At 40.6% G+C, this 19,755-nt stretch overlaps 1 protein-coding gene across 4 annotated transcripts in view; it reads left to right on the top strand.

Annotated features, from left to right (window-relative positions):
- Positions 1-19,755, top strand: part of Fam160a1 (family with sequence similarity 160 member A1) — a 271,043-nt gene that overhangs the window by 52,009 nt on the left and 199,279 nt on the right. For 2 of the 4 annotated variants that reach the window (XM_037206703.1, XM_037206700.1), the window contains exon 2: positions 15,978-16,012. The exons of the other annotated variants lie outside the window; for them this stretch is intronic. The gene's annotated coding sequence lies outside the window, so the exon portion shown is untranslated. The remainder of the gene's footprint in view (positions 1-15,977; positions 16,013-19,755) is intronic. 4 annotated transcript variants of the gene reach the window in all.

Here is a 19,755-nt window from a genome sequence, read left to right as displayed (position 1 = left end):
AAAATTGCAATAATTTTAGTTAATGATCTTAAACGGATTTGTTTCCATCTAATTAATTAGTCAGTTAATTAATTAGAGACAAGAGCTTGCTATGTAGCCCAGGCTAGACTCTAACTCAAAATCTTTCTACCTCAGCTTTCCAAGTTCTGGGAATATATGAATACATACAGTGTGTACTTATCATATCAAGATATTTAGCATTTTCATCTCAAACACTTCTCCATCACGCTTTTGTGTAAGGGAGCCTTTGAACTTTTTTCTAGTTTTTTATAAAACATATAGTAAGTTGTTGTAAACTCTAGTCACCCTGTGATGCTGTAGAAGTCTTCTTATTCCTCTTATTTAACTGTATTTTGGTACCAAATATGTGTCTCTGTCCATGTTGCCCTGCCCTTCCTAGGCTCTAGTAATCACAGTTCTATTGTCTTTTGTGAGAGCAACCTTTTATTTATTTATTTTTGCTTTTCCATATGAATGAGAATGTGTGATATTTATCATCCATGAATCAACTTTATTTTCAGTTCTAGAATTGGGTAACTCATCATTCTTTATTCTGTAAAATATAATGTGTTTGATTTTAGAGACAGAAAAGAACTTAGTAAAGCAGAAGCAGGATGAAGAAGTGGACTGTTCACATCAAGGTCTCTCGCCCTGAAGCAGAAATGGAGCAGAGAACTGGTCAGCTAACATCAGGTTATTTCAGGTTACTTCCTTTGCATAAGGATTAAAACCTAAGGAAATTGATTATCATACCATTTGAAACTGGCCCATTTGGGAAATTTGGCTGTTAATCTCTAATCCTATCTGGCTGGAAGGTCAGACAAACCACTTGGCTAAGCTTGGTGATTGGGACCTGCAATGTAAGTGACTTCATTTTGGATTTTAGCTTAGTCTGTTCAGGAGCTTAATTCAAAATAAGGACTTCCTGTAATTTTTATTTAACGATTGTTACTGACAATTGTAACATTGTGACCCAGACTTACAGTGAAGATGGATTTGTGGGAAGGTGTATTTTCTGGAGGGTATGAACTGGAGATGGTGGATCAAAGGCATATAGATATAAAAGTGATTTTTTCCTATGGATAAAGGCTTAGATCTAAATCTTTGCAGACTTTGTGGGTATTGTGGTTGCTTACTAAATGGTTTATTATGAAACTGGATGGTGATTATTAGATTTCTGCTATCCCATCCTTTCAGAACTATAAAATCACCCAGTTTATGTACCGAGCCATAAAAGAGAAATGTTGTATGGAAATAGAATGGTTCCATTTCACTTGATGTACAGTGGTACATGGTAATTTGTTTTGCATTTTTAATAAATGCTTTTGTGCAAGGAAGAAATATTTATTCCATAATGTTTCTGAAGGTGTGCATTGTTTTATTACCAAAGTGCGGCACAATTTCTCAGGAATTCATGTTTACATAAAATGAGATGCTAAGTTTGTTTATTCTTTTTCTGCTTTTTCTTTGTTATCTAAAATATGCTACAGAAATACCATAAATATGATGCAGAGAGCTGATTGAAAAATGACCTTAAATTTGTATGATTTTCTTTTTTGGTTTTCAACTGATTAAGACATTGTTAGGCAAGACCAAAAGGTTACCTTCAAGTGAGTCTTAAATACATAATATTCCATACCATTTTTAAAAATCAACTTCATGTGCTTATTGGCTCTTAAATGCATTCATTTCTGTCCATCTTCACTACTTCTTCCGGGTCATTATGTTAACCCCTTCACTGGTAGCTTCCCATTGGATCTCCACTTTTAGCGATAGAACCAAGCTGTCAGTATGGATCTCATGATGGTCTCCCTTCCTAGCTTACTTTCCATTGGAGTCTGTTTGGAGATTCTCATTGATTAATGTTTGCAAGCCTCCACTGATTATCTTTCCAGCCTTGTCTCATACTACTGTGGCAGTAACTCTCAAGACTTAAGGATCTCCATCTTTCTTTTAGCCCCTTTAATAGGTCATACTGAGCGTTGGTGCATGCTGTCCATTTTTCCTCTGCCCCTGTTAGCACACATCTCCTTCTTAGTCCTGTGTATTTAGTTAACTACAATTTAGCTTCAGCTCAACTTTATTTCCTTACACTATAATTGGGTCTCACTGCGCTAGGCTTTTACATCACCATGTGTCTTTCCATCTACCATTGAATTTACTGGCTATAAACTATATTTTTTGTGTAAATTGGTTTTGTACCTGACTATAAATTTCATGAGGGCAGATGGTGGACCTGTGTTTGCTCACTATTATTATATCTTCAGCACTTGCCACATATTAAGTGAATAGTAAATCCTTGTCTCATGAATGTATGGCATGAAAGAATGAATCGGATTTGGCTGGTATCCAGTTGGTTAAGAGCACACACAATATTAGTATCAAAGTTGCTGTAAAAAGAGAAGCAGGCTTTCAAGGAAATCATGAAATTGTCTACTCATTCCATAGCTGCAGTTCCTAGAAGGGAGTTTTGGAACGTTTCTGGAGAGAGAATGAACTTTAGAAGTACAGTTGTCCTTCAGGTCTAGAACCTTTTGAAGATGCCCAAATCTGCAACTGCTTATATGAAATGGAGTCACTTCCCAAATCTGCAGCTTATATGAAATGGTACAGTATTTGCTTATAACTTCTGCAATGCTTCTGCATATGTTAACTCACCTCTGGATTATTTATAATATCAGATGCAATGTACACTATGTAAGTACTTGAATTGTTCGAGGGGGAGGGTCACGTATACATGTTCTGAATATTTTTTTCCTCAAATACTTTCAGGATATGGTTAGCTTATTTAAAACTTACAGGTACAGAGGATCAACTGTGGTTTACAAGCTACTTTAAAAAGCACATATACTTTTGATAAAAAAAAAAATAGTATCCAGCTAGCAGATTCTCCTTACTTCTAAAAGTATGTCTAGCCTACAGATATCAAATTCCACATTCAAGGGACCAAATTTGCCATAGTTGAAATTTAAAAGAATGTTTTAAGTATGAAGGCAGTCCTAGAAGAGTTGAGTCCTAAAATGTTTTGAGCATTGGCAGGTATTTTTGTAATAAGGATATAGTCTTTGAAGAGAATAATTCTTTTATGGATGTGTGGTTTATTTATTTTTCTGTTTCTATTAAAATAACAGTCATTCTTCATGCAGAAGGAAATTTCAGTTTTGCTGCTGGCCATGAGGTGGAGGGATGTGTTTTATTTAAGTTGTTCGCTTTATCTTGTTGTTCATGGGCAAAAATCAATCTAGCAGACTTTTTTTTTTTTTCAAACAGCAAGCCATGCAATAGGGCATTGAGCTAATCATAAAGAACTTGAAATCTCACAGATGATGGCGTCTATGTTCAGGACAATTCCCTCTTACGGTGAACAAGTATAGAACATGTGCCCCCTTCTTTAGTTGAAAAGCCTCAGGGTTTCCTGCCCAGTTGTCTTATTCAAGGTTATTTATTCAGTACTTCTGTTGACTTAGCTAGGAGCACGTCACCTCATTTGTGCAAGGCACTGCTCTTTCATTATCTGATTTTTGGGAGAAAGTTACGACGCGTGCTTCCTTTTCTCCAGTAGCTTAAATCATTGCTAGTTTTAAAGCAGGGGCAACCGTGTGTGTGTCTTAAATAACACATATTTATCTTTGCATTGCAGTCCTTGGGAACCTGTGAAAGCAACTGTTGTGGGGTTTATCTTCAGTGGGGTGTTTGCCCAGTTCCACGCAGGTCACTGTCAGGCTGTGTTTTTTGGCTCTTCAAACCCTTTGAGAAAATGTCCTCCCATCCACACAGTTCAGAAGTCGTCACTGTAGTGCACAGCCGCCCAAGCCACCACTGGGGTGGGAAGCCTTAGTTCTCTGGCCAGGAACCAATGTTCTTTTGACCTTTTATTCTGGTGTCCTTGTTTGCACCTGAGCCACAGAGGCTCAGTGTGCGTTTGCTCTTTGTTTCCCTTCTGACTCGCCAATAAAAGCTTACATTTTCCTGCTGCTTTGGTTTTGACATTATTCCCTTCTGCAAATATATTCTTTGTACCTAGCAATAATGTCAAGATTTGTGAGAGAATGTCTGCTCTTTTGAATTTGGTCTGTTGAAGAATGGTCCTTTGCTAAATATCAGCTCAGGCAGGTTCTTACGCTTTCGTCAATAAGGTCGGTGGGAGAAACCCTTGAAGCGTTGAGAGGACTTGCTTTGTTTCGTGCCTGCCTGTGTGAATTTCAGCAAGCCCTTCTGTGCTTGAACTGCCACCTCCTCGTGCCTGGCTGACCTTCATCTGTGTGAGCCCTGGCCAGACCCTCGCTGCCTCCAAATGGAATTGTCCCTCGAGGGATTTAAATGATGTCACATGCATTTTGACTGAGATGCACTTAACATTTTCATTTAGTCCCTTTATTATTGCTTCTTTAATCTCCCATTGGCAAGCTGGGGTCATGTTATTATATAATGTATTTGATAGGCCCAGATCATGTGCACATCTCTTACCTGATTGCACTGCTATTTCCTGTGTGGGGCATTAAAAGGAAGGGAACTACTCTTCTTGGTGACATAGTGACATCTAGGGAAATTATTTTGTGTTGGTTCCAGGAAGTCTCAAATGGCAGTAGCATGCTGAAGTCACTTGTGCCTACTGGATGAGTACTGACTGAAGTGCCATGAGGTCGGGAAAAGTTAATGGAGAATTAATGCTTTGTAAACTTAATTCCCTACTGCTTCAAATAATGACCTACTCAAGTTCAGACGATGTATTTTATAATCGTTGTGACATGAGTTGAACAATTTAAAACTGGTAAGGAAGGGGCAATAAAGGATTCAGGCCTGACAGTTTGGCTGTGAAGCCAGTAAGCTGCTGTGCATGACAGACTTACTAATCTTTCTGCGAGGGAGCTGAGGTGGAGAGACTTTAAAGGGATGCTGGTAACCAGGGACAGAGCTGGCGCCTGAACTCAGATCTCTGACACCACAGCCGGTGACCCCGATTACTCTGCATGGCCACCTTTCCTCGGGCAGGGAGGTGTTATGTCCTGTATTCCTTATGGTACATAACAAATCAGGTAGAATCCTGGGCTGGCCATGTAGCCCAGCGGAGAGCTAGCTTTTCATTCTCAGCACTACAATGCAAAACCGGAATGTCTACTGAAAGGAGAGCACGGATTCAGGTAATGTACTTGTGCTTTGGTCGAGCCAATATGAGTGTAAGACAGTGAGGCTGTTGTTAAGGAAATAAGAAAGTTGTTTCTTCTGAGTCAAATATGAGTGATAATGGTTCAGGAACACAGACTCAACTTACTGTGAATCACATGTTCCACTGTGGAAGAGATTACATGAACTTTTGTACTCACAGAACAAAAGAAAGCTGTAAGTCAATACAGTTAGCCGTGGGCGCACTGTCGATGGGATGTAACACAGCAGGGTGCCTTCTACAGCCTTCAGATGTTCTCAGAATCCTGCAGGGCTCTTAGTTTAGGGTTGGTGTACCTAGAGGTATGCCAGCTAAGTGATATATTCTGAGAAGGTTGCCTATTAACCACTAGAATGTCAGGTTAGACGTAACAGTTAAGGTAATTGGCCTTTGAAGAGCTGAATCAAGTCAGGTCTAGTGGCATGGCCGTAATCCTACTATTCAGGAGGCTTGAGGCAGGAGGATCACAAGGTCAAGGCCTGCCTGGGCTGCAGAGTGAGTTCAACACCTATTTGGGCAGTGCAGTAAAATCTCATCTCAAAATAAAAAGTAAGAAGAGGGCTAGGGTTATGGTTCAGTGGTAGAGCACTAGCCTGTCCCTGCATTCAGTCTCCAGCATTGAGGGTGGAGGAGGTGTTATTTAAAAAAAAAAAAAAATGAGTTCAAGAGAATTTTGGCTCTTGACCTACAGTATTTCATCTCTCCATGTCCCATATCATAGTCAGCCAAGATCAAGTATCCTGCAGCATCTTTAATATAGATGCACATTCAGAGAACTGTGTATCAGCATTCTGATCTCATAGAAATTTATTGAAGGAATAGTATGTGCCAAGCACTGTGTGGGATGCTAGAGACCATGCCAAGACTATCAGCTGTCAGAACTTATGAAGTATATAAAAATAACTTCTATAGAAGAGAGGACTCATTCATTCCAGTGGACATTTATGTCATGCCTGTGTGTGCCAGGACTGGATTAGACCCCATTCATTAATTCATCCTGAACTTTTGATTGTCTGCTATGTGCCAGCTGATGTTCTAGATGCCAAGGTTGTAACTGTGAACAAAGCTAGCATAGTCTGTATACTCACTGTGTACGTCTATCTGTGTGAAGGAGAGAAACAGCAAATAAATAAGCCAGGAAAGACCCATGCAAGAAGCAAGGTGGACTGTACTCAGTGACTGGGTGGATGTGTTAGATGGCAAAGGTATTTAAGGTGTCTGTCCTGGCCCTGGAGGAGGCAGATCCGTGGACTGTAAACTGTTCTACGATTCCGCATTCAGGAAGACTGAAGTGTGAACTTAGTGCTGTGGGGAAAAGCCTGTGTGGAAAGCCTGGGCTATCCTCATGAAGATTCTGAAGGGTGACTCCAAGTAGTGAGTGGACAGGACTGGATGTGTGTGTGTGAGTAGTAACCGAGAGGCAGTCTGAAAACTGGGCTGTCCAGGAGAGAGACGGAAAGATGTGATGATTACACTCTGGAGAGAGAACACTGGTTTAGTGCAGGGGGCTGGAGAAAATAAGTAGTTACTTCACAGGAGACAACCAAGTATGGTGACATTTAAACTTGGCCGTTAACCTGCAGAGATGGAAGTGGGGCAGATATCCCGCAGTGGTGTTACCATGAGTGAAAGTGAATAGATAGCTACAGCTAATTTTGAGAGTGGCAGACTTTCTGACAGGTGATCGCTCAGGTTGTGAGAAGGAAAAAAAACCAGCGGAGGTTTGGCCTCAAATAGCAGCTTGCTTCAGGAGTGCAGGAGGAACTCAAGTCAGTATTAGGGGAGGCTGAGATAGTCACAGTTTTGGGAATTTATTCTGGTAGCATCTTGGAGATAAATTGGAATGGAAGGCAGAGGTAGCCAAGGGAAACTGTGGAGGCTTTGGCCATGGTCCTGAGGGACTGGAGCTCGGCTCTGGGGTATGGATGATGACTTTGGATGAGAGTGGACATAGTGGGAATGCTGAGGAGCAGAAGTAACAAGCCGTGTTCTCATCAGGCGTGGAAAGAAAAGGAAGGAAGGAGAAGACAGAGTCCCCCAGACAGCACATACAACAGCTCTGTGTCCCATGTACTTGTTCAGATGCCATTGGGAAGCTTTTGGTTGCCTCTTTTGGTGCCATCTCCTAGACCAGCTTGCTCATAGTGAGCAATAGGAAATACCTCCACGTCCTCTGAGGAGTGCAAATGCTTGTTCCTGATGGAACAGCCTAGGTAATTGTGTTTACGCCTCCCCCCGGCTTACTAGGACGCATAGGTTCAAATTCATTTTTTGAACTGTAATCGTGTAGGTGTAGAACTTTATGGTCTCCATATTTGAATTCTTTCCCAATTTTTCATATTCTGCCTCGAGTCTCTTTTCTACTCTAATGGATTCTCTCCTTGATCACAAATTTTAATTTTCTTCCTGAATACATGCCTTTCTCTTAAGCCATCTCAAGTCCACTGTAGAAATGGTGGAGGCTAAATAAATATGATGCTTCCTGTGAGATGCTCTCAGAATGTTATTATGGTGACTTGAATGAGAAATGTCCCTGTAGCCTTGGGCATTTGAACACTTGGACCCCAGTTGGTGGTGCTGTTTGGGAAAATGTATGTGGTGTAACCTTCAGAGAGGAAGGATGTCACTGGGGTGGGCTTTGGGATGAGAAGGTTAGAGCTGCCTCCAGTCTTCTCTCTCTGCTTTGTCTTATGGTTGAAGATGTGAGTTCTCAGCTTCCCGCTCTTTGCTGTCAGGCCTCCCCACTGGGACGGACATTACCCTCTGGAACCATAAGCCCAAATAAACTCTCTTCCTTACAGTGCTTTCATCTTGGTGTTTTGTCAGAAAAGTAACAAATACAGTTATAGATCAGTATGCAAACACAAGACTCATAGTTTAGTTGTATGTATTTTATTTTCCTTAATCTTTGTCTTCAGCTTTTTTTTTTTTTCTTCTGAGACAGGGTTTATTTGTGTAAGAGCTCTGGTTGTCCTGGAACTCACTTTGTAGAGCGGGCTGGCCTCAAACTCACAGAGATCCACTGCCTCTGCCTCCCAAGTGCTGGGATTAAAGGTGTGTGCCACCACTACCTAGTTTCATTGGTTAATTTCATGGATAGTTTTAAAAGAAAGTAGTATATATAACCCCAGACTATAAAACTAAATGAAAGATGATGCAACTTGATGGCCAAGTTCATAGTAAATATTTGCACACTGACCCAATCCACTCTTTCTCTTGGTCAGTTACTCATTCCTAGGTATATGATTCCTTGTAAGAAGAACTGAAAGGAAAAAGAAAAGAAAAGATAAAGAAAAAAGGAAGGTCATTCATTCACAAGTGTTAGTAGTGGCTGCATTTGGAAACTTAAAGTCCATGTTTTTAATGGCCTGGAGCTCATCCTTAGAGTTTTGCTAACTCAATTTGGTAATACTTTGGTTTCTAATCAATTTATGCAGACCCCACCCCATAAAGCTGTGTAGCATTTTAAGATTTTTTACTACTAGGTGTTTAGTAGGCTGCTGAAGAGGTAAAAAGAATTGCTTTCTGGCTGCCCATATTCTGCTGTATAAAGAGAGATTTTTTGTTTTGTAAAAGCCAAACATTTTTTTTCTCAGTGGTCAGATGTCATTATAACAATGATATTTTAAATTAAGACAGCCAAATGGATATGTAGTTAAATACTTAAGCATATTAAATACTTAATATCCAAATAAATAGTTGTGAGGGCTAGATTCATTCTGTTTAGTCTCCTGTAATTTCTTTATTATCTCAAGCACTCTTTCAGTTGTTTCTTCTTCTTTTTTTTATTGAGACAGGGTTTCTCTGTGTAGTCCTGGCTGTCTGGAACTCGCTCTGTAGACCAGGCAGGCCTCAAACTCAGAGATCTGCCTGTTTCTGCCTCCCAAGTGTTAAAATTAAAGGCATGCACCACGACCACCTGGCTCTTCCAGTTCTTATAAAGTGGATGAAACTTGGAATGTAGAGATGGCTCAGCAGTTACGAGGGCGGACTGCTCTTCCAGAGGACCCAGATTCGATTCACAGTACAGTTTCACATGGCATCTTACCATTTTATTAAAATAAAAATCCCTAAATGGAATACACTTTGTTTTAGACTGGTGACCTATTTTCTGTTTCTGTGGAGGGTCACGATGCTTTTGTGATTTAATTTATATGAGAAGGAAATGAGTTCAGCTCGACAATTCAGTGGCATTTTCAGATCCTACCTGAGTTTGTTTCCAGCTAGAGAGATGCAGTTGTTTGAAAGGAGTCAGCGACGCTGTGGTGACTTCTTTGTGGGTGACACAGGCAGGGAGCTGAATGCTCTTCTGATCCTCTGCACCTTCAATGACCTGTTTTTGTGTTTTTTCTAAACTGGAACTGCTCGTCTACATGTAAACTGATCACTGTTTATTGTAGAAAAAAAGTCTGTAGGATTTTTATTACATTAAAAAGAATCTTCTATTAAGAAACACAGGCTAAATTTCTTTCTGATCTTGATATCAAAAATAGTTGTTCTTTCTCTAGGCCAACTGGTTTATTTTTACCCCGTGGACACTGAATATCAGGGCAGATCACATTTCTGTTTTCATGTAGACTGCAACAAAGCCCAGAGTTCCTCCCCTTTGCGCTTCATTCCTACAGCAGGTTCCCCCCCACCCCCTTCCCGGCTCTCACTTCTTGTGGCTGCAGTTAGTGGTGCACCTACATTACTCTACGTCTTTAAAAGCTGCTTGAAGACAGTGCTTCCACTATTTTTATTCTTTGAAATGCTTTGCACCTTGACAATGGTTGGATGAGTATTAGTAAGCTGTTTAAGAAGAGTTCCTTGGCTGGGGATTTAGCACACTGCCCAAAAAGGTTCTACCAGTGAAGCTTTTGAAGTATGCTGAGGGTCGTAGGATTTATGTTGGTGAGAATATGGGGCAGGGATGGGGATGTAGCTTGTTTGGTAGAGTGCTCCTGTAGCATTTGTGAAGCCCTGGGTTTGATCCCTAATGCTGCAGAAGCCAGGTGTGTGGCTCACACTTGTGGTCTTGGGAGATAGAAACAGGAGGATCAGAAATTCATTGTTTTATCCTCAGCTACCTAAGGAGTTAGAAGCTAGCCTGGGCTAGAGACCTTAGCTTACACTGCACTTGCTCCCCCCAAAAAAGAAACATCCCCAAAACATAAAAACAAAACTAACTATGAAACTATAAAACATGTTGACTATAAGAGTTAAATTCAAGCACTGACTGACAATGGAGTTGACTGTGGGTGGGTGGATTGTGGGGATGATTTGGGCAGTCACGTGGTTCTCGACGCAGACACAATTGCTAGGACTTTCTTATACAAGGTAGAGCTGTCTATAATAGCGCTACACAAGATGGAGCTGTCATCTCAAACAGAGCCTTAAGAGCTATAACAAGAGGCAGCGGTAGTCCATTTCAAATGACCAGAATTTATTAATAAACTCCTAGCTCCTGCTGAGTTTTCTGATATGCTTCCTGTGTCATAGTAATTCCACTGGAGACTCCTTGTGGCTGCCACAGTCCAAGCTCCACAGCTGGTGTTTATTTAGTGGAACTTCCAGAGCTTTCCAGTTGTGTGTCATGCTAGCCTCCTTTACTAGTCCCCTCCCCAGGCAAGTGCCTCCCGAAGGGCTCTTGATCCTGCTTTTCCCTGTTTCACTGTGCCATTCTGTCCTCCACCTTCAGACCCATCCTTCTTACTCAACGAGACAAAACCTTCATGCCTCACTTGCCTAAAGCCTTCAGATCCTGCCGGTGTACTCCCAAACACACCATTATTCTTAACTGTCTCACTTATTATTTATAATATTATTATATCATAATATTTATTGTTTTCCCAATTTAGGATTGCCCTTTGAGGGACAATGGAATAATGGGGATCAGTAAATGAGTCATAAATCAAAGCTGGGATGAAACCTGATAAATTGTGCAAAACTGGCCTGATGCAAGTGCCTTTCTACCATGTCAGAAAGTTTCAAGGGGTCTAGAAAATTCTGAGACCAAGTCCTACCTACTTTTGGGAGGTATTAAAAGATCCTTTTAAACATAATTGTTAAAATATCTTAACAATCATAATGGCTTCAAATCAATTATCTTTGCTTGGAAAAATAGGAAATGGGCAATTCACTGATCAAGTGTATGTGTACATTTTGCCCCCTCCCCCCCAGCCTTCAACCCTGGCATCGGCAGCTTTAGTTATCAGCCTGGCCCACTTGGGAAGAGGGAACCTCAACTGAAGATTGCTTCTATCAGATTAACCTCTCGGTCTGTCTGTGAGACATGTTCTTAATTTCTAATTGGTGTAGGAGGGCTCAGCCCACTTGGGCGGTTCCATCCCTGGGCAGGTGGCCCAAGCTGTGTAAGAATGGTAGCTGAGAAAGCCAGAGGAAGCAAGCCAGGAATCAGGCTTCCTCCTTTGGCTTCTGTTTCAAGCTCTTGCCTTGAGTTCCTGTCTTGGCTTCCCTCCTCGATGAAACCTGTAAGTCACAGAAACCTTTTCCTCTCCTGAGTTACTCTTGGTCATTGTTTGATCACAGCAACAGGGAAGCCGACTAGAACACCCCTCTCCAGTATGTTTAAAGTGCTTCACTGCCCTGTGCGATCAGAGACCAAGCCTGCAGCCTATCCCAGGAGCGTACATCTCCACATCTCCTCCGTCATCTTTGAGGGTCTGTTAGACATTGGCTGGGGTTTGACTCTGCTTATTCAGCACGAGATGAATGAATGTAACCTTTCCCGTATGCAAAAGAGTCACCTTCCCTACATGCAAAAGAGTTCCTTCCCTTTTGTGAGCTTCAAAGAATATATATATATATATTTCTTGTTCCATGCAGATTAATCTAGACAATGGCATCTCATGCCCTTTATAAGTAAATCAGATTTATGCAGGTCACCAGGAAAGAAATTAGCACAGCTTTCCAACTTCCCGGCTGATTTTAAAGAACTCTGGGGATACAGAAGACACTAATTTACTCCCTTTCTTTCTCAAGCTCCAACTATTTGTTCTCCTGTTCCCTATTGTAAGGCAAGTTAACATTCTCCTTTTCCTAATTGTTCCACAATTTCACGTTTTCATTGAACATTTCATCAAATTCACTGTGTATTTACTGTTGGGTTTTGACATGCTAATTATTAGGAGTGTTTGATCACATAATTCTAATGATGCTCAACACTCTCACACGGCTCACGTTTGTACAAAATGCTGTCAGGGTGACAGGCAGCAGGAGCCAAGATGGCGTGCTTGCTGCACAGCTGCTGAGCGGAGCCTTGGCGGGAGATGTGTGTGGGTTATGCATTGTAGAGAACAGAGGTCGAACCAAGGGAGAAGAAAGCTCCAAAGCCTTACAGAAATGGAGGGGTCGGCCCTCAGGCTCAGTGACACTAGAGGTCCCCACCAGGAACGGGCAGCGGCTAGCAAGGCAGGAGTCCTCCTTCCTGTCCTCTGCCTCGTTCTCCATTGCTTCTTTGTTGGTCTTCTCTCAAGTTATCTATACCCAATGAACCCCCATAATCTTTTGGCTTCAATCACTTATCAGAGCTTATGTTTTTCATAAGTCAAATTCTCAAAATTTGATGGACTCGACCAGAAGATCCAATCCCTGGGTGGAGTAGCCACTCTGGGTTTAGGGATTTTTTTTTTTTTTTTGGTTGGGACAAGGTAGAAACTGGGCAGTTTTCAGTTGGACATTGTGTGTCCTTCCTGGGATTTTATTTTTTTAATTTAAATTCTTTTTATTTTATGTGCATTGGTGTTTTGCCTGCATGTATGTCTATGTGATGGTGTCAGATGTTGGAGTTACAGACAGTTGTGAGATGGCATGTGGGTCCTGGGAATTGAACCTGGGTCCTCTGGAAGAGCAGTCAGTGCTCTTAATTTCTGAGCCCCCTCTCCAGCCTCCTGCCGGGGATCTTTATTATTAATCTGTTTTTTTTTTTTCATATGTCCTGTACTTTTTATGTTTTGGTTTCACATTTCGAGAACTTTCTTTACTTTTATAAGACTGTTTGAATTTTTATTTTGGTGATCATACTCTATTGTTGTCCACAATCATTTTATTCTGTTGTGTCTTATTTGCATTTCATGGGTGCAGTGTCTTAAGTCTCTGAGTTGTAAGGTAGCTGCTCTTTGAAAAGTGCTCTTGTGTTCCCAGATTCACATCAGAATCTACCTTTCACTCCCTGCTGCACAATTGGCTCAGTTGTTTTAGCTATGAATGCTGACATATTTGGTCTCTTTTAACCCTCTGTCGGCTGCTTGCAGGCTTTGGTTAAGAGAGAAGGGAAGGTCGATAAAGAAATGATGTATCACCATCACATATTCAAACCAAACTACAAAAATCTTCCAAAAAAAAAAAAAAAAAAAAAAAAAAAAGAAAAATCACTTTAACCCTCTTTCCTATCCCATATAGTTCTTCTTTACCATGTGTCTCAGTTAGGGTTTCTGCTGCTGTGAAGAGACACTATGACCATGGCAACTCTTATAAAGAAAATATTTAATTGAGGAGGCTCGCTTACAGTTTTAGAAGTGCAGTCCATTATCATCATGATGGGGAGCTTGGCAGCATGCAAGGAATAGCTGAGAGTCCTATATCTTGCAGACAACAGGAACTCAGCTGACTCACTGGGTAGTATCCTGAGCATAAGAAACCTCAAAGCCCTCCCCCACAGTGACACACTTCCTCCAACAAGGCCGCACCCACTCCACCAAATAGTGCTAATAGTGCTTGCTACTCCCTGTGAGATTATGGGGCCAATTACATTCAAATCACCGTACTGTGGATACCTGTTAGTTGGTCTAGAGCTCTCTGGGATCCTGCCAAGGAGGTGACTTCCACCATGGCCGCTGACCGTGGCTCTCTCCTGTTTTGTGGTCAGCACACTCCCACCCTGTCTTCTGTTTTCCAGAAGTTTGCCGAAAACTTTTGTCCATTTAAAATTCTTTTCTGGGCCAATGAGATGACTTAGTGGGTAAAGCTTTGCCTGCCAAGCCTAACAACCTAAGTGTGGTCTCCAGGACCTGCATGGTGGAAAGAAAGGGCCATCTCCCTCGAGACCTTCACACCTGAGCTGTGGCACAGGCTTCCCTCAATCAATCAATCAATCAGTCAATCAATCAATCAGTCAATCAGTCAGTCAGTCAATCAATCAATGTACTTAAAAACTTAAAATTCTCTTCAACATCTTTCAAGCCTATGGAATTCTTCTGTTGTTGTATTTGATGTTTTACTTCATTAGGAACTCAGGATGTTTTACACTGATTGTGTTTGTGTGTGTGTATGTGTATGTACACACGTGCCCCATGGTGCACTTGTGGAGATCAGAGGACAACTTGTAGAATTTTTTTCTCTTTTTCCACCGTCTAGGTTATAGGGATTGAACTCAGCTGCTGTAGCAGGTACCTTTACCCACTGAGCTACCTTACCAGCCTCGTTTTGGTTTTTAAACTGAGAAGCATGCATATGAAATACACGTAAATGAATGAATGGCTGGGTATGTTGGGGTATGCCTGTTATCTTGGAACCTGGGAGGCAGAGGCAGAAGGATTGCTGTGAGTTTGAGGAGAGCAGGGATATAGAGTGACCCTGCTGCAAGAGACCCCAGACCAAACCAAAGAATCACCCAAACCCACGAATAAAGGTACTTGTATGACTCACGGAAAATTAGTAAAATGAATGTCAGTCCCTATCCACATAGCCTAGGAAATGGAGTTTTATATTATCATACCCAGGCGTGCTTGCATTTCCTCTTTTGGTTATCAGACGCTTATCTATGTGCCTCCTGTGATTACGATTAGCCGTTTTTTTGTCATTCTCTGGTCTTTTTTTTTTTTTTTTAGAAATTGGATTTGCCTCCTGTGTTTGCTTCTAAACAATATAATGTTTAATTTTAGCTGCTTTTTCTCTCTTTACAAATGGACTCACATAGCACGTCCACTTCTCTACTTTGCTGTTTTGCTTAAGGTTGTATTTTTGAAGTTCATCCATTTATTCATGAAGCTGTGTTTTATCTACTTTTGCTACTATTTACTGTTGCACTGTAAGCAGTTACCTATGCTGTAAGTTTTTAAAATTTATTTTTTGAGAATTTCATATATGAGTACTGTATATATATCATTCTCCACTTCCCATTCCTCCCTCATCCCTCCCATTCCTTCTCAAATTCATGGCTTTTATTCTTTAATTATAAGTGAAACCTGCTGAGGTCATTTAGTATTGGTCTTCTGTGTTTAGGGCTGACCTCTTGGGATTGGCTAACCTATCTGGGAGCTCATCCCTTGAGAAGACTGATTTCTTCCTCTCCCAGCAACCAAATAAAGACGTTGACAGTGTGTTTTTAAGATTTTAAGATTGCATGTGTTTATGGGCTAAGGAGAGGGCTCACTTGGTAAAATGCTTGCCTTACAAGTGTGAGTTTGATCCCCAGAACCAATATTAAAGAAAACATGCTGGATGTTGTGGCAGATATACCTCTAAAATTCCAGCTCTCGGAGACAGGGACAGGCAGCTCCCTGGAGCTCCTTAGGCAGCCAGAGACTCTTCCCCACACCCCCCAAAAATGTGGGGACAGTGTCTGAGGAATGATTCCCGAGGCTGTCTCTGGCCTCCACACACACATGCACACCTATGCATAAACATGCACCTGCATGAACATATAACATGTGTGAAAACTTGTATGTATTTATTTGCACATCATGATTATTTTGAAGTTTATGTGTAGTGTAGGATGACTGAATCTTGGTAATTTTCATATGCATTGCCTCACATATATTCTTGTAAGAATATACTCTAAGTATATTCCTTTTCATTTTTCCTTTTGCAGTGCTGGGAACAGAACTAAAACCTCATGAATTCTAGGTGAGTCCTCTTTATTTTTTTTTTTTTTTTTTTTTTTTTTTTTTTTTTTTTTTTTTTTTTTTTTTTTTTTTTTTTTTTTTTTTTTTTTTTTTTTTTTTTTTTTTTTTTTTTTTTTTTTTTTTTTTTTTTTTTTTTTTTTTTTTTTTTTTTTTTTTTTTTTTTTTGAACTATCTTCTGCTTCTTATTGTTTTTTTTTTCTCCAGCATTTGCATTTCTTTTCATTTAAATTCAATTTTGTTTTTTTTTATTATGTTCTATTATCATTCATTATTTTTGATTTTTTTTTTGACTTAGTTTTGTATGTTTAGCACAGATTGTCTTTGAACTCAAGATCCTGTTTCCCTAGCCTCTTGAGTGCCCTGAATATGTCTTCACCTCTCTTCTTTCAAAGGTCATGGTTAGAGTATGGAGGGTCAGGTAGAGAATGAGGAAAAATTCTAACCAGTCATCAGTCACCTGCAGCCATCCTCCATCTCCAAGTCCCTCAGCTCATTAAAAAATTATAAAAGATAACTTCTCACCCATCAGTTAGAAAATCCAAAGGTTAGAATTCTATTCAAGAAATCATAAAATGATTATAAAAATTGCGTAAAAGATACACTGTATACTGTGATGGATAGTGTAGCTTTGTCTCAATAGATAACATGCATGTACGCAGTCTGTGGAAGTGCAATAGGGTTGTTGTATTTGGTTGTTACAGTGTTTCAGGTCCATGCATTAACAAGGGGTAAGCACAAAGCAGGAAGTCAGGGCAGGGACCTGGAGGGAGGAAGCAAACAGAGCCATGGAGGAACACTGCTTCCTGCTCACTCTCAGGCTCACCTTCAGCTACCTTTCTGATAGAGCCCAGGCCCACCTGCCTAGGGATGGTACTGTCTACAGAGGGCTGTGCCTTCCTACCTCAGTTAGCAACCAAGAACATGAGGCTGGAGAGATGGCTCAGAGGTTAAGAGCACTGGCTGCTCTTCCAGAGACGAGGGTTCAATTCCCAGCACCCACAGGGCAGCTCACAACTTCGTATAGTTGTAGTTATAGAGGATCCAATGTTTCCTTCTGGCTTCTGTGCACACAAGTCACACACGTGGTGCACAGACATACATTTAGGCAAACCACCTATCCATATATTCATATATATGAAAAGAAATTCCCTAAAGACATGCCCGCAGGCTATCTGATGGTGGAAATTCTTCAACTGATATTGTCTCTTCCTGGGTGTATCAAGGTGATTGCAAAGCTAACCAGGATACCTGTGAGTATAAAATGATTCTTTAGTGTATGTTTTTAAACTTGAGATGTAATTTTTCTGTAGTAAAATCTACTCTTCTGCCACTTGAATTTTCATTTACCTGCTTGTTAGTGAGGTTAAGAATATGCTTTCATGTGGCTCTCAGCTTTTCTCCTTCCTCTTCCTTGCAGTTCGCCATGTATTCCCAGTTTGCTTTGCACACGCGTTCCTAGTGTTACACACATACGATTTTTAGTTTGGGTGGGCAGGATCCATTGCACCAGGGGACCAAGTAGTGCTTCTGTCCCCTAGCTGGCTTTCTGCAAACGCGAACGTGGCACCCTTCCGTCTCTTTTTCTGCTAGTTAATCTTAGACTCAATTAGGAAGTAAGCTTTGGCAGTGTTGAAACTGCAACGTTTTTTCTTTCACCCTCCACCCCCCAGTCTTCTATTCCCCGTGTGAAGCCATTCTAGATGAGGAAGTGTCATTGACATTTTAGTAACTCAGAATGTCTTCTTCCTTGGCGTGCATACTATTGGAAGTATGGTACAGATTTATTTAAGAGAGAGAGAGAGAGAGAGAGAGAGAGAGAGAGAGAGAGAGAGAGAGAGAGAGAGAGAGAGATCAGATATCCTAGAGCTGGTGTTACAAATGACTGTGAGCCACCTTACATGGGGGCTGGGAACTGAACTTGGGTCCTCTGGAGGAGTAGTATGCACTCAATATCCAAAGCACTCTCATGACTATATTTTAAAGAAGGTTCCTCAGGTATAGGAATGAGGTTTGGGCAGATGAAGTCACTTGCTCAGGTTTAAGTAAATTAATAAATGTTGATGGTGACAGCTTAAAAATAGATTGTGTGTGTGTGTGTGTGTGTGTGTGTGTGTGTGTGTGTGTGTGTGTGTGTAAAGACCTGTGGAGGCCAGAGATGGTGGATCAGCTGGAGCTGGGAGCTGAAGCTACATGTGGTTGTGAGCCACAAAACATGGGTCCTGGGAACTGAGCTTCAGTTCTCTCGGAGGGCAGTGCCTGTTAACTGCTGTGCTACCTCTCGAGCCTCTGGAGGTGACATCTTAGTATTCATTTATGTTTCCAAAGTTTGCACTTAGCATTCACTGTTAGCTGTGGACGTCCTGTGTTCTTGGAGTATGTTGAGACGGTAAGTAATGTTGCACACTCATTTTTGATTTTGATGAAGTTACTATATATAAAAGTTTATAATATGTTTTTTTGAGACAAAGTCTTGCTATTTAGCTTAGTCTGGCTTCAAATTCACTGGACAGCTCAAGCTAGCCTCAGTGCCTCAACAGCCTCTGGAGTGCTAGGATTACAGGTCCCTATGATATCTTTTTAAAATGTGCTTTTCTGTAATGATTTTAAAAATACAGTTAGTCCTCTGTATTTGTGGATTTCACATCCTTGGGGTCAACTAGCCTCAGGCTGAATACATTGGAAGAGAAACAATTGTGTCTGCCCTGAGCATGTACAGACCTCCTCACCATTACTCTAAACACTACATCATAGGAAGCATTCCCACAGGATCCCATTGTGTTAGGTATTGCATGTAATCTAGAGAGACTTAAAGTGCCCCAGAAGATGTGTGGCAGCACTTCACAGTGTCACACAGGGATGGAGAGCACCTGCTGGTGTGTATCTTCAGGGGGACCTGGAAACAGTTTCTTTACTCAAAACATCTTCCAAATATGGAGTTTTTCTAATTTGGAAGTACTTTCATTGTGTTGCTGGAATTACTACGAGCAGACATTTCATAAAAGGTTTAAGTATGTTTGTTGACGGGTGATATGAAATCCACGAGAAGCCTTCGAAGATGTGTATCTGTATTTATTTTGTATGTAGCCCAGCCTGGGACTTGTCATGTGGCTGAGGCTGCTTTAAACTTGTAATCCTTTCAGTCTCTTGAGTACTCGGATACAGGCATGAGCCACCAGGACTGCCTGGACTAAAGTCTGTATGATCTAAAAGCAATGCCTGTACATTGTAAGAAGTCCAAAAATATGGCAAAGTACAAAATGAAAATGAAATCTCATATCATACTTGAATTTAATAGTTTATATATATTATTTTTATGTATTTTTTCATTCTACTCATATAAAATCATATCTGCTATTTTCTTTTTAGTGATGACTTTTGGCTATTTCTCCTTGCCAGCACTCATAGGTCTAAATATATTTGTGTACGTGTGTTTGTGTGTGTGTAAACACGTGTATTAGTTATTTTCATATATTTATTGGTTAATTGGATTTTTATATTTGTACCATTTGCCCACTTTTATTTGACGTTTCTTTTTCTTACTGATTTGTAAGTGCTCTTTTAATTTGTTTTTATTTTGAGAGTGTTGAAGATTGAACCAAGACTCTTTTTCCCCAGCTTTGTTAGTTATCTTTTTATATTTGTGAAATTCACATTATACACTGTAGATATTTTCCCAGATTCTCGTTCAGCTTTAACTTTGCTTCAGCTTTAAAAATATGTATGTGTTCATGTGTGTGTGCCCAT

Source organism: Peromyscus leucopus, chromosome 6, assembly GCF_004664715.2.
Source record: "Peromyscus leucopus breed LL Stock chromosome 6, UCI_PerLeu_2.1, whole genome shotgun sequence".
Taxonomy (NCBI): Eukaryota; Metazoa; Chordata; class Mammalia; order Rodentia; family Cricetidae; genus Peromyscus; species Peromyscus leucopus.
Note: the sequence above shows the minus strand (reverse complement) of the source record. Positions and strands in the feature narration are given on the sequence as shown.